This window comes from Stenella coeruleoalba, assembly GCF_951394435.1.
Source record: "Stenella coeruleoalba genome assembly, chromosome: 12".
In the NCBI taxonomy this organism is placed as follows: Eukaryota; Metazoa; Chordata; class Mammalia; order Artiodactyla; family Delphinidae; genus Stenella; species Stenella coeruleoalba.
The window spans coordinates 29,025,944-29,041,010 of NC_137158.1; positions in this window are offsets into that span (position 1 = coordinate 29,025,944).

A 15,067-nucleotide genomic window follows, 5' to 3' on the forward strand; every position below is an offset into this window, starting at 1 on the left:
CGGCTGGGTCTGTGAGTCATGGCCGCTGAGCCTGCGCGGCCGGAGCCTGTGCTCCGCAACGGGAGGGGCCACAACAGTGAGAGGCCTGCGTACCGCGAAAAACAAAAACAAACAGACAAACAAAAATATATCCTGTACCTAGACATTCCTTATACACAGGCTCAGGACTCTTCAGTTTTCTTTTCATATTTTCTTATCCAACCATCTATTTCTCTAGTTCAGAGGTCAAAAAACTTTTTCTGTAAAGGGTCAAACAGCAAATATTAAAGATTTCCTGAGCCACATGGCCTCTGTCACAACTACTCAACTCTGCCATTGCAGCATGACAAGAGCCATTAACAATACTTAAAGGAATGGGGGTAGCTGTGTTCCAATAAAATTATATTTACAAAAACAGGAGACAGACTGTTGCCATTGACTGATCCCTGTTCTAGTGCATAGCTTTCACCATCATTTCTTCAAATATTTATCTGTATTCTTCTTCCTCACCTCCGGGCCCACACTTCAATCCCCATAAACATTACACCTGGGTGCTAGATATTACAGTGTACTCCATATATGTTATCCCACTTGATTCTAATCCTGATCTTGAGTTAGTGTTTATTTTGTGGAGACCCTAAGCAGCTTGAACAACCCTGTAGCTAGAAATTTATTTGAACACAGGTATATGTAACCCCAAATCTCATGCTTTTGTCGCCTCACTAAGTGGCCTCTTGTGTACAGAATGAAGTTCACATTCCTTCACCTGGCCCTCTCTTCATTTCACGACTTTGTTCAGGACTCGAGCCCTTAGGTTTAATCTGCAGTGACATCTTGGTTGGTCTACAGAAATAATGCATTCAACCAAAAGTAGTTTCAAAATAATTAATTCAAATGTAGCAGTACAAAAACACAACTCCGAAACTCTTCACAGAATATGGTCTGTTGGACAGAAAAAGAGAATGGTGGTTAAAGAAGAAAACCAGGGTCAAGGTATGTCCAGGTTTTCCCATGAGACCTGCTTCTCTCAACTCCTCCCCGACACCCACCCCCCTCAGTAAAGCTTCCCAGAGCAAGTCAAGCAGCAGAAAGCATCACCAGGGGAACATCCTCCAACACTTCTTTCTGAGTTTTACCAACTAAAAGCACATCAGTGCAAAGGCGTCATGTGCTGGGATGACGTGTATACTGATTCAGCTCTGCACAGCTACTACAGGCCTTTGTTGTATAACGTTCTCACTGCTGTGTGACCACACACCGACGCCATACATTCCACTGCTTCCTGCCCACTCCTGCTCCTCTTGAGTCCGTGAGAACTCAGGCTCCAACCTTGATGCTTTTAATCCCTCTTCACGCTACTCTTTCTACTTTTTATTACAAAATCACCTTACCTTTTACCAGTCTGAGGAGGACTCACTTTAGAATTTCTGAAGGAGGGCAAAAAATTGTGTCCGAGGCCTCTCAGTGGACAGTGGGAAAGTTTGCACACTTTCGTGCATCAGTGATATCCAGCTGGTTTCCTTTGCCCCAGCATATTTTACTGTGTCTCCCACATAGCTGGATGAGGGAGAAGCCACACATGACCCTTGCCATTCCCCAAGTGTGAGCTGCCTTGCAGGCTTCTATGCTTCTTTGCTCATCCTGGATGCCTTCCAGCATCTGCCCCACTCACCATCTCTAAGTATGGAAATCCTCTACTCTTATTAGAATGTAGTTCCATGAGGGTCTGTAACTCTCATGTTCACTCCTCTATCCGCAGTGCCAAAACCAGTGCCTGGCGTATATCTTGTGTGTGATTATAATTCAATAAAAATGTATGAAAAGGATTGCAAATAAATAAGGACAATAATTATAAATATTAAGTAGTAACTATGTTCCAGGCCTCTTTCTAAGCATCTTACATATGTCATTTAACCCTCTTAATGATTATACAAGGTAGGTATTATCATCTTATATTATAAAGAAAGAAATCTAAAGACGTTAACTTGCAAATAGCAGCTATAAGGTAGCGACAGGATTTGAAGGCCTACAGTTCACACCAGGCCAATATCTGCATTAAGATATTTCTGATTCCTTATACATAACTCATCACTTCTACGGCTTTCTTTTCAAGGTGGGTCTTCCCTCAACAAACAATCTCTTCTTTAGTAAAATGTTTTTTCGGGATTCCTGGTTTCAAATACAAGAAGCGCTACCCTGGTTAATATTAGGTGAAAAGAAGTTATTAGCAAGATGGCATTATTTCACAGAATCAACACAAAGGCTAAAAATAAAGACTTGGAAAACTGGAAAGAACTTAAGTTGTCTAGGGAGCAGGAACTGCAGCTAAAATTTATCCAAAAGGAGTAGCGCATGGGCCGCCATGCTGCCCCTGCTGACGTTTGCACCATGGCTGGTACCGGACATGAATACACCACTTCCCAGCTGCCGCAGCACCAGATGCCACTCCTGCTGTTCTCACTAGAGTTAATTCTAAGCTCTTCTTTGCATCACTTGTCCCACATTTAGAACTCTAGAGGGGAGTATCAAGCATTTTAGCTTATGCCCATGCCTTGGCTCCCAGAAGCTGGGGAAGTTGGTCAGGGGCCTACTTGCCAGCTGTCCTGGAAGTTCCCTCTAATAGGCAGGGTGTCTAGAAGCACAGTAGTAAACCTAACAAATGACCACAGTAGGGGCATGTCCTCCACTAATGTCAGTCTCCCTGAGATGAAGTACCAGAGATTTCCAAGCCTATATCCTATGAAGCCCTCTTTTTCATCATACTGACTCTGAAGCATTCAGCCTACTTCTTTTTCCATTTTACAGTTATTAGCTTTCTTTGCCATTTTGGGATATACCTCTCCTCCACAGATTGACTTTGGAGAAGAGCCTAAACATTCCCAGCTACCAAATCATCCCCATCTTTTTGGCTTTAGTATTTTGAAGATCCTCAATCTGAAGAAATGAAGAATCACAAAAATAAGGAAGTAGGGAATTTACAGTGGATCAGAAAGTCTTATAAAATTCTTGTTGATCTAATTTCCAGTCTAGAGTACCTGATTTCCTCACCAGGCCACATCCAGAAGCCTCATTACAGGATGCAGGAAGACAATCAGCTGCCTTGTACTTTAACTGAGAAAATATTCCCATTTTTAAATGTGAACTGAGCATCAGCCCTTGCCAGTAGCAATTTCTCAGTCTTTTCTTAGGTCTTGACTCCTTTCCTGTTACCTTACCTTCTTAAATAGAGAATATTCTGTCCACTGAATTTATTCCTACACCGCAGGATACTTTGCACTGAATATTAAGATACCGCACTCATGTCCCTTTGCAGCCTCTCTGTTAGCCCCCGGAGTCCATGACCCACTCCCTCTGCCCACCCCCCATTGAAAAGAAAGTCCTGTGATCTGGGTCCCCTCTGCTTCAGTCCTTCTTCCATTGGTCTACTACAGTCTCCATCACACTGTTGGGAAGATGGTTGGCTTTAAACTCTACAAGTCATACTTTTCTCCTGTTCATATTTTTTGTCTTTTTAGGTCCTTTACGTTTTAGTTGTCACACACTGTTAGCCTTCAGTGGATATTGGCATTTTTATATCTAGGATTTCCAATCTTCCTGTATTAATGGCTGTGTAAGCCAATCAGAAGACTAGCTGCTCTGTTTCCCCCTTAGAAGAGTTTCTAGACAGTGTCTTCTTGTTTCAGAGATCCTCATTTCCTATACCCCTATCATCCAGTTTCCATTTCCTGTTAAAATTATTTTAGTTCACAGTCAATTTGCAAGGCTGAAATAATTAGCACACCTTGAGGGAAATAGCCATCCTTAGTTCAGCCACTAGCTCAAACACCCAGGGTTCTCTGAAACGGCTCTCATTTAGATGTTTCATTTACCTACAATGACCCATGCTTCAATTCTGTTAAGTTTTTTGGTTGTTATTTCATATAGCCAAAATAAAATGGCATAAATATCCATATACATAATTTTCACCAATGGGAAAAAGGGTCAGTTTAAGAAAACCTTCTCTATCACCTACAATTTACTGTTCCCCATTCTATGCACTCAGTAAATATTTAATTTGAATTGAAGCAGCATGACACTTCCAGTTTATTCCAGTTTATTTACAAGTCAGACTTAGAAAATGGTTCTTGCCAATCTTAGGCACTGCTGGTCTAAAAATATTCAGAGAATAATAATTGGCTCTGGTGATTGAGAAAGACTTTTCTACTTCCTAGATATGTAGTTTCACTGTACATTTTATTTAGAGGAATGGATACATACAAGTCACCTTTCTTTTAACCTACAATTTAATTATGTTAACTTTACTCTCTTTAATTAGAAATTGTATTCTGTTTGTACAACTGAATGAATGCTTTAAGAAAGTTATCCTCAGCAGTCTAGCTTACCACGGCATGACAGATATGACCATCCACATCTCACCCACAAACTTAAATCATCCTCTAGGATAAAATATATTTAGACGTGCTTTTCTGTTATTATTTTCATCCTGGTAATTCTTTATTATGCTCTGAGTGTAAGCAGATACAGAGCCACCTTGAAGCTTAACCAACAAAACAACGATACCTTTAACTGGAATCAATAGAGAAAAATAGGTCGCCCATGTTGTTTTATAATTACACTATGGATTTTCTTTCCAATAAATTACCAACATATCTAGCATAAATGTAAATTCTCCAGGGAGGACTTTACTTATGATCAGTGATGACATTAACATATAGCTCAGCTGAGATATATTATGTTAAAACAGGAACCCAGTTCCAAAAATGTTACAAATCTAATCAATAACTTGCTGAAAGAAAATTTATTAGAGAGGATCTATAGTAATTCATACAGAAATAAAGGAAGCAAATATTAAACAAGGCAGCTAAAATTAATGTTTGATTTCTTCTCTGTGAAAGCATTAAACTCTATACCATTGTCTAAATACTTTTGTTTTTCAAATTAAGTCAACTCAACAATACTGAGATTAAGCACTTATCTGGTGTGCATAAATTGCATGTACAAGAATCAGAAGAATTCAGTCCACAAAGTTAGAATTAGGCAGACTTCCTGTTGTCCCTACTCAGAGCACTCCATGATCACTCCCGCAAGGAGGAAAACAACATGAATAATTATGACACTTTCTAGGCTCAATACTCTTTTCTCTCTGAATACTCAGTACACAGTTCTCAGTAAGTTTCACATATCTATACTTTTAGAAACTCAACCTTTGGGAGAACATAAGGCATAAACCTATATACAGAAATCTAAGAAAATGCAATCATTATTTATCGCTCCCCTATCAGCCAATTAAAGGAAGAGTATAGAAATTGAGAACATTCATGCATATTTTTCCCAGCCAAATTCATACATTCTGAAAGACTTTAATGCCATTTGTATGGAATATGAATCCAAAGTGAGTAAACTGTTTTGCAGAGTGTATTTTATTGACGTGTAAATAAAATATATCAAACCTTTATTTTTCTAGCAGTATATTAATTACAAGATTTCAAATGTCTATTTAACACTCTGTATTTATTCTTTTCATGATTGCAGCTATTAATAATGACTCCAAGACCCAGAGAATTCCATTTATGAATCAAAGAAAAGTCAAGCTATTGTTATACATTTAGAGTTATGGTTTTCATCACATTCTAATTCTTTGGAAATGTATAATTTTATACAGCTGTGATACAGAGACTCTCTCTTGACCAGAATATTGGATTTTTATAAACTCCACTCCCTTAACTTTGCAGACAGCAGTGCATTTGCTTTTATGACATTCTGCTTAATTTAGCCATAGAAAGTGTTGAATCTCTGGTCTCAGTTTTGTGTCTCACAGATTTATGCTACACTTGCCTCATTGATGAGAAAAATGAAACAAATGAAATGCAGGCCCCATAGCAGCAGGAGCTTGGGGTACTCATTTTCAGTTGAGAGCTGGTAATTAGGCTATATCCGTCCAAGGACATAGCTAAAGGTAAGATGATTTCACCACAGACAAAACTATTCTGGAGCAATTTCATTTATAATTATGAGTCCTGATAGAATATGCTTGTACCTAATCTATAGTGGAATGTAATCTGGGAAATAAGGGAACCAAGATATTAAAATCACATTTTTAAGTTAGACGTTAGAAATAATTCCTGTCTGAAAATGTGTTTTATAAATATGAATGAGTTATTTGCAAAAAGACAAAAATCTGTAAGAGGAAAAGCTATATTTCCTAAGATCTTGGCTGGGAGAGAGGGACGCTATATGCTGGTACACATGTAGCTGTAGATATGGATACAGAAGTAGATGTGGCAGAGATAGAGATGGGGACAGAGGCGGAAATAGAGACCAAGATGGAGGAAGAGCAACCTTTTTTTTTTTTTTTTTTTTTTTACTGAAGTCTAGTTGATTTACAATGTTGTGTTCATTTCTGCTGTGCAGCCAAGTGATTCAGTTACATTCAGACACATACATGTACATTCTTTTTCATATTCTTTTCCATTATGGTCTATCATAGGATATTGAATATAGTTCCCTGTGCTATACAGTAGGAACTTGTTTAACCATTCTGTATATAACAGTTTATATCTGCTAATCTCAAACTCCCAGTCTATCTCTCCCCTACCCTCCCACCCCCTTGGCAACCACAAGTCTGTTCTCTGTCTATGAGTCTGTTTTTGTTTCATAGATAAGTTCATTTGTGTTATATTTTAGATTCCACATATAAGTGGTATCATATGGTATTTGTCTTTTTCTTAGAGTAAGTTTTATTCAAAGATTTCTGAATACTTACACATACTCTGGCCTAAATTCTCCTGGTTAGCTGTGAAATGAAGATATCTTAAGTACTTTGGAAGTGTCATTAAATTCATCAAGTCACCGAAGTGGTAAATTTAAATGTCATAACTTAATTGATTGTTTCAAAAACAATCAACTTAGTCCATGTAAGAAGCTTATATACTTAAGCAAAATTGGCTCAGTCCATTTACCACTGGATCAGCTTATACTGTAACACACTGATCTTGATCTAAATTATATATATATTTACTGTTTTAGATGCTGAATAGGACTAATAGCCTAGCATCTTTAGATGTTGTCCTAGATTAATGACTCTTTCGTCTTTCCATGTTCATATAACTCCAATAAAACCAAATAAGTAGAAATGACTCTCATCTGACACACAGAAGAGCTTTTAATTAAGTTCAGAATCAGAGTATGATTGGAATTTGGTTCTGAATCCTCTAAGGGACTTTCCACTCAAGACACTAAACATATATTGGATCTGTTTCTTAAGAAATCAATTTGCAGTTTCACTTATTAAATGGGCTTATTCAATGAATGCAATCAAAAGTGCCTCACATTCACTTATTTTAGATTCTTGTGTTTTTTAAATACAATGTGATCATATTTATAAGAGGAATACCCTATTGATCGGTTTGCATGTCAGTGCCAGTTAAAATTTGAAATATCAATGAAACTCATTTGTGAGAGCTTCAAGATGTATCAGTATGCTTGAATCAATGTGATTCAGCTGTGTTCAAACAACTTAAAAGAGCTGTCCAAAGGAGTTACATTTCTAAAAGAAATATTTGTGGCATGATTTGGAAAAGGTTATTGCAACATTTCCCAAATTCTTGAGATTCAGAGAAATACCATTCCTCTGAGATGCTCAATGAAAGAAAAAGGTTCAATGTGCAAACATATTCTGCAAACTCTCTGAGCTTATTTCCCTTCTTGAAGAATCAAAACATAGATTAGAATATTAAAAGCTGTGAGAAATCCCTGTTCAAGAGAAAGCTGTTTATAATTGTTAACTTTTGTTTAACTCAGCATTTCTTAAATGCTTATTTGACAATGAAACCAAGGAAATACTTTCAATGTAAAATATCTTAACATTCAACAAAACTATTTATCTGCAGAGCACACTTTGAAAATGCTGACTTATTGAAATGTTTTGTTTTTACTACACACAAGATTAGAGTTACTTAATCTTAACTCTTTAATGCTTAAATCAAAGATCAAAGTTCACATTTTGTAATCTCAGATACCAGTCTGTAACCTGGGATCCGTGGGCTGTATGGATTCAGTAAACTCTTGAAAATTTATATGTAAAAATGTGGATATATATACAATATGTGGATATACATGTGAATATATAAAAATGTGGATATATATACAATATATCCACATTTTTCTAGAGAGACAGAAAATAACCTTCATCAGATTATTGAGTCCATGATCTAAACGTTAAGTAACTTTAATCTAGTAATGCTAAAAATCTCTTTCAAAAGTGAGAATTTTTAAAATGCACTATTTTAAATGCTTATGAGAGGGAACAGTGGTGTACATAGTTAAGTCTGTTCCTTGAGTAGGTGATATTATGAACAGAGAGTAAATTTTCCATCAGTCTCATTCATGTATTGTAGAAAATAGCAGGAACTGCACCTTCTTGCCAGTTTATGGTATCACCTCAGCTTATGCTTCAAAAGAACCATGGCATCTACCCTGAATCACTCTTGTTTTCCTGCTGTGACTAACTCTCTTACACCCCGTTACACAAGGAAATGTGCTTTCTATGTCTCTTGCTGCAATGTTCAAGGAAGAGCCTCCTTCCAGAATTGAGCTGAGGAGGACTACTCCTGCCACTTTATAAAATGGATGAGGCTTGTCCAGGAAGAGGTCAATGAGAAAAGGTAGTTTTTTATTGTCGGAAGAAATACAAACATTGCCAATGTTGTACCTGTTCTCATGGAAGTTAATGAAAATATTAAATGTGTGAAGAAAATAATTATCTAAAATTGAAAACTAGGATCTCTATAGGGTTCCCCATCCCACATTCTGGTTTAAAGAAATCCTATTCAAAGGACAGAGATAAACATCCATGGCATTTCTTGTTTTCTTCTTTTACAACTTGATAGCAAAAGCTAGGGATTGTTGTCACGGCTTAGTTTTCCTTGGTTAGATTGTGAAAGGAGAAGACATCGCCTTTGACTTTATAGTTTTGGCATGAAGCTCTCATTCTTCTATAGAAAGACATCAAGGGCAAGCTGCTTGTCAAAAGCAAAATGATGTTTAAGAGATGTATTTAATTATTTGATACTTATTTTTCAATTTTAAATGTTCTTTTCTCTTGGCCAAAAAGCAGCCAAGTGCCTTTTGGGGTATAAGGGTTAGGTGGTCCTGGTTGAATTGGAATAAACTACCTCTCTTCTGAAAACAAGAGGACATACTTTTGAAATTTGACAAACATACCAATAGGGAAGGTGATTAACTTGTTAACGTGACTACTAAGCAAATTTTAGGTGCTTGCCTAAAATAGGAAAATACAAATAGGAAAAAAATCCGTCTTATCTAGGCCCCCCAAAAGTAGTGAGCCTAGTATAATAATAAATAATAAATATATACATAGTGAAATAATGTGTTTTCTTAAATAACATGATTTAAGTTTCCCAAGGAATTAAGATCATATCACAACACGACTTACAAATACACACAAACATACATATACACACAAACAACAGTTACAGTTTTTAGTTTGTCCAATTACAGTATTTTAACCACAGCAATCCAAATACAGTGACTTTCCAAAATGTTCAGTAACTACTCATTCATGGCCTAATGCCAAATTGCAGTCAGCACTTAAAGATTTGTGCTGAGAATGTAGTGTGCAGTAAATGAAACTCTAATTCTTATGTATTTTGGCAATTCCCTCTTAGAGTTACTCAGACATCTTAGACATTCGAAGTATGTCAAAGAAGACACAGCCCTACTATTTGCCATGCAATATCAGTAGAATAGAGTCTGGGACTGATGAGCTTAATGATAATCTAGATCTATCAGGCTTTAGGAGTTAAGTGTATACAGTCTACATTATCAAAGAACTCCAGTGAATCTAGAAATTCTGAGTCTGCATTTTAAGGTATGGTAGGTAAGCCTAGCAAAGTTTATGTAGGCTAATAATACTCTCCATACCACAAGCCTTGTCTGTCCCCACTCAGATTTCAAATGTTAAAGGGACTGGGGACCTGCCAGATAGTGAGAGGAAATATGGATAGTTTTATTAGTAGCTGCTAATGTAATTTTACCAAATTCACATGTATTTTTTCTTTCTCAACATATAAGATACCTTCTACATCAAATATTTAAAACCTATGGAGTGTGGCTATTTTTAAACATGAAGTGACTTAAAATTTTAATACTTCAGTTCTCCTTTGGGTAAGACTCATAAGTAGATGGAGATATTAGGCACGTATAGGAGCTGTAGGTTTTGAAGAGGTTGGTGAATTCACTCTTTACTCTCTTCCTAATGTTTGAAATCCAATCATTAGAAACTTAGTCTTTGTGTTTTGATTTAATACGCTTATTAGTCTCTCTCTCTGACTCATTGTAAACAAGTTTAATAATCTATTTTCTCCTGTGGTAGTATTTGAAAATGACTGTCCCAGGTGTTTGAAAAGGAAATACCAAAAAGAAAACAAAATATAACAGACCAGGAAAGGAGGATCAAACTGGATACAAATTTTGCCCAATTCAGAGCTATGTCTAAGCCTAAAAGAAATGCTGCCATCAGCAGCTTGCTGTCTCTAGCCTACAACAAGCTACAAGCAGAACAAAGCTAACAGTGATACAACTACATAGAAAATAGGAAATGTATACATATATACATGTGTACAAATACCTACATACACATACGTTTATACCTATGTACACATAGATTATTAGGGCAATATGAGAATGGGTGTTTATACACACACGTAACATCTAAATAAAGGGAAGTGTTTCCTCTCAAAATACAATTACCTCCACATTTATATTATGCTAGTCCCTAGGTCTATAAAATCATGTCATATTTTCAACTCTTATTCTAATAAATAAAGTAAAATTCCTGTTTATTTTTGCTTTGTATTCATAAAAAATAGGATCACTAATTCTGAGATTCCATCGAATAACATTATTCCAATCTATATCAAAGTAAGATGATATATTTTATGCAGGGGTACCACGTCAGAATCATAAAATGTTTAGGGTAGGAGAGACCATAATGATTCCTCCTTCATAGATGAGCAAAGATCTAGAGACATGAGTAGCTTGTCTAAATCATGCAGCCAGGGTAAACTAGGGAGTATTTCCAGCCTTCCCAGGATATTCCAGTGGCAGAATTTCAGTGAGTACAGAAAACTAGTATGAAAAAGATTCCTGGGCAAAGTATGGGATCCTCCCAGTGTACTAGGGTTAAACCAGGCTTGCTCTTAATACTTGAACCTGCTGGAAAGTGAATCAAACTTATCAAACCTTTCTCTCTCCATGCCCAGAAAGACAATCAACGCTATCCCCTTTTTGCAACTTTCTCTCCACTGTTAGGATGCTCAGAGCCACTTGAGACCCTGTTGCAACCAACCCTGTCTCGCCAGGTCCTTAGGAAGAGAGAGAACATAATAACTATTTTAAATAATTAAATATCTGTTAGGTGCAAACTGAATCAGATCCAACTCAGTATCAATTTAAAGGCGTGAACTAGGACCACAGATAGAATTTCAGGCAGTTGAATTTTAGATCAGCATCAAGAACTAAGGGGAGTAGAGGATAATGATTTACACATATTACCTCCTGTTCTGCATACAACCACAGGACACACATATCGTATTTCCAATTCATTTCTGTGTAAACTTTCTATTAAGTGACTGAGATAAGCTTTCAAGCTACCTCCGAAGCACTTAAATCTCAGTAGTGTTCACTCTATCAATGATGCTCATGAGTTTTATTAATATTTCAAGAGATGAATATGACCAAATATATGAATTTTATAATAAAATAATGTGCTATGACATAAAATAATCTAGTAAATTTACTACATTTATTTAATCATATATTGCAAGTTATTTAAATAGCATAAATGCATAGGTAGAAGATAACCAGTGAAGCTGTCAATATGTTGGGAATACGTGTTTTTCTGCTTTAGTAATACGAGTATGAATAATTCATCTTTGAACTTCAATATTTACATCTTAAAGTCTATTAATTGGAAAATTTTAAATCAAAATTCATATATTCACTACAAATTGGAAAGTGCACTAAGTAATCCAAAACTAAGTTGATAAAGACAAAGTGAAAATTACAGCATCCCATAATTTAAAAGCAGGAAGAACAGCAGCTGTAGTTCACCCTGCTTGAGACACACAATTAATGCAACAATGGCAAGGCACACTTTCCCCTCAGATTCTGGGAGTTCTGAATCTTTTCTGTGTACATAAAGCAATGGAAGTTTTACAGTGTTGACTTACAGTCAGACTGCATGATAAAGATTTATAGTTTTCAAGAGATGCAAGCACTAAAGAGAATAAATGTGTATAAAATTTAGTAAGCCTTAGTATCTTGCCTTTACATCACTAGCATGTTGCTTTTAGACACAAGGAAGTAGATGTTCAACCTAATTTCTAAGGAGTTAATAATTAGAAGGAGAATTCAGAGGGGAATTGAGGAATCTATCACACAGGAGGAAGGAAGAGCATCAGTGTCAGTTGATGAGAAACAAATGAATATGAGTGAGAAAAATCATGGAGAAAAAGAAGTCAGAGAATTGTTAATTTCCAGGAAAGACAAATTGTTCACATGCCTACTCCCAGCTACTTAACAGAAATCATTCTCTTCGTTATGCTAACTACACTATTATAATAATACTTTAACAAAAACAAACATGGAAATGAAGTAAACATTAGTTGGAAGCTGAGCCTTCCTGCATACAGCTAGCTTCACCTTGGGGTAATCTGGGGAGAAGTTTGGAAGGAAGTTGTGGAATTCTAAAAAACCAAGGGCAGAAGGTAAGACATTTTAATGGAGGTTGAAAGAATTGACTCAGACCTTCAAATTCAAAAGAACCTTTGGGTACCATAGACATGCCATTTCTCCTGCTAAATGGTCACATCAAGGTAGGTGTTAAAACATAGATCTGCATAGCTAGGTTGCCTTGCTCATTCTATCCACCAGCTGTAAAAAAAAAATTCCAAGACCGAGAATGATTGAGGCTCATTCTCCTGATTCTTATATAAACTGGGTTAAGACTAAAGGAATTGTGATAGCTTCCTGTTAAATTGTCTTCCTCCTAACCAATAGAGTTGGGTTCATCCAAAGTGAGGAATGTCAGGACAACAGGGAATCTACAAAGAAAGTGCAGATTTCTCTAAGAAAAAGTGTTTAAATTGTTACTGAAAGTCAATGCTGCTCCATCACAGCATAGATTGAATAGTATAGTGCCATAACTAAATAAGAGACATAGTGAAAAAATTAAGTAGCTCTCTGCATTTCTCTAAAATAACTGTTCCACATGTGGTTTAATTATTTTATTCAAGGTTTGACAAGTTCCAAGAATATCAGACACAACCACTAAAAAGTTCCTATACAGACATGTTTTAGAGAAAACACACACACACACACACACACACACACACACACACACACATCATTTGTGTGTACAAATGATTTTTGGTAACTCATATCACTGTGCCACTATTTCTTTTTATTAATATGTATAATTAGAATTCAGTACAAACGATGGATATAATCGGTCTTAAATCATATTGAGTCTAAATTGCTCTATTTAGACCCGAAACCCCTATGACCTAGAGATTTAGAATAATGGAGTAAAATAAATTGGAGAGTAATACAGGGCATGTGCAATGTTTGATCTGCTATCTCATATCCATGTCAAATTAGGTAAACTCTTTAAAATCTCCAATCAGCTAAAAAAATGGGACTGGTAGTATCTCTTACAGAGATGTGAATATTCAACTGCATTAAACTAACAAAAGCATTTTATATAGAATTAATGACAGCATAGATTGAGTTAAGCATTTGTTGGTATTATGGGCTATTGATTAATAATAGCAGAGAACATACTTCTTTTTTTTCCTGTTGTAACATTTTGCAATGAACACCAGGTCTCCATGATTTGAAGTACATCAGACAACTGACAACAGTCAAGAGATTTACGTGCTGAAATACTCTCAAAAATAGGTGGCTATTTTTTTTTCAGTTATCTGGATTATATAAGAAAAAATGGGAATCCTGTTTGTTTTGTTCTCCCTTGAATATTTGGATAACTATGATCATATATACTTGTCTTTAAGGCCTATTTAATTACATACATTTAATTATTCTGTGAGATACAAGAACTTATCCTTTGCCTTTCACCTAAGAAAGAGGGTTGGAACGAGCAGTCATGCTGGGTATGTTTAGGAGTCAAAATTTGTAGCCTTTTAAAATAGTCAGTAATGTTCAGAAATAATTGTTTCGTCTTTCACATCTTCCCTGAAGGTCATCAGACTATTTCAGCAAGATGGTAGGTTTCACTCTCAATACTACCAATCATGGCAATATTTGCCTACCTAAGTATTGTTTGGTATAACTTAAATACGGTCCAAGACATTGTATGACACTGGAATTTCAAAATGAAAGTTTCCACTGAGTACTTACATAGAAATGTTCACTAAATATCTATGATTTCTTACCAAGGGGTACTGAATTTATAGAAAGATGGAAGTGTAATTCCAGGCCAAGGACAAACCTAAACACTGTCTATTCTGGATATCTCATTTATGTCACTTTTAAACAGTTCCTTGATCATCACAGTTAAAATATATAAATTCCTGACATTTTCGAGGCACTATTAATTGGATTTTCTATCTTACCCAACCCAAATCCTTTTTAACTGATAAAACTTCTTAGAAATGCAAGTCTTCCTGCAACTTAATACCTACTACACCCAATATTACTTTAAATGATAATTGTTGAAATTATCAATGTTATCAAAAATAAAACAAAACTTGATTCAGCATATTAACCTCTAGCAAAGACATATAAACCATATAATTGTTTCTAAAGAAAAATTAGATTTCTGCTATCATGATACTATTAAATATGCTCAGCAGCCCAATGAATGTTAAGAGACTCAAGGAATAGGTGGTGGTGGGTTGGTGTGAAAGTAGAAAATAGCTCCACCACATAGTAAAACTATGTTTTTAAGGTATCAAAAATCGTTCCTTGACCTTCAACAGAAAACACAAAAAGATACAGGTATTAATGGAAAAAAACTACTAAATAAAAAGTGAGGGTAAATGCCTCC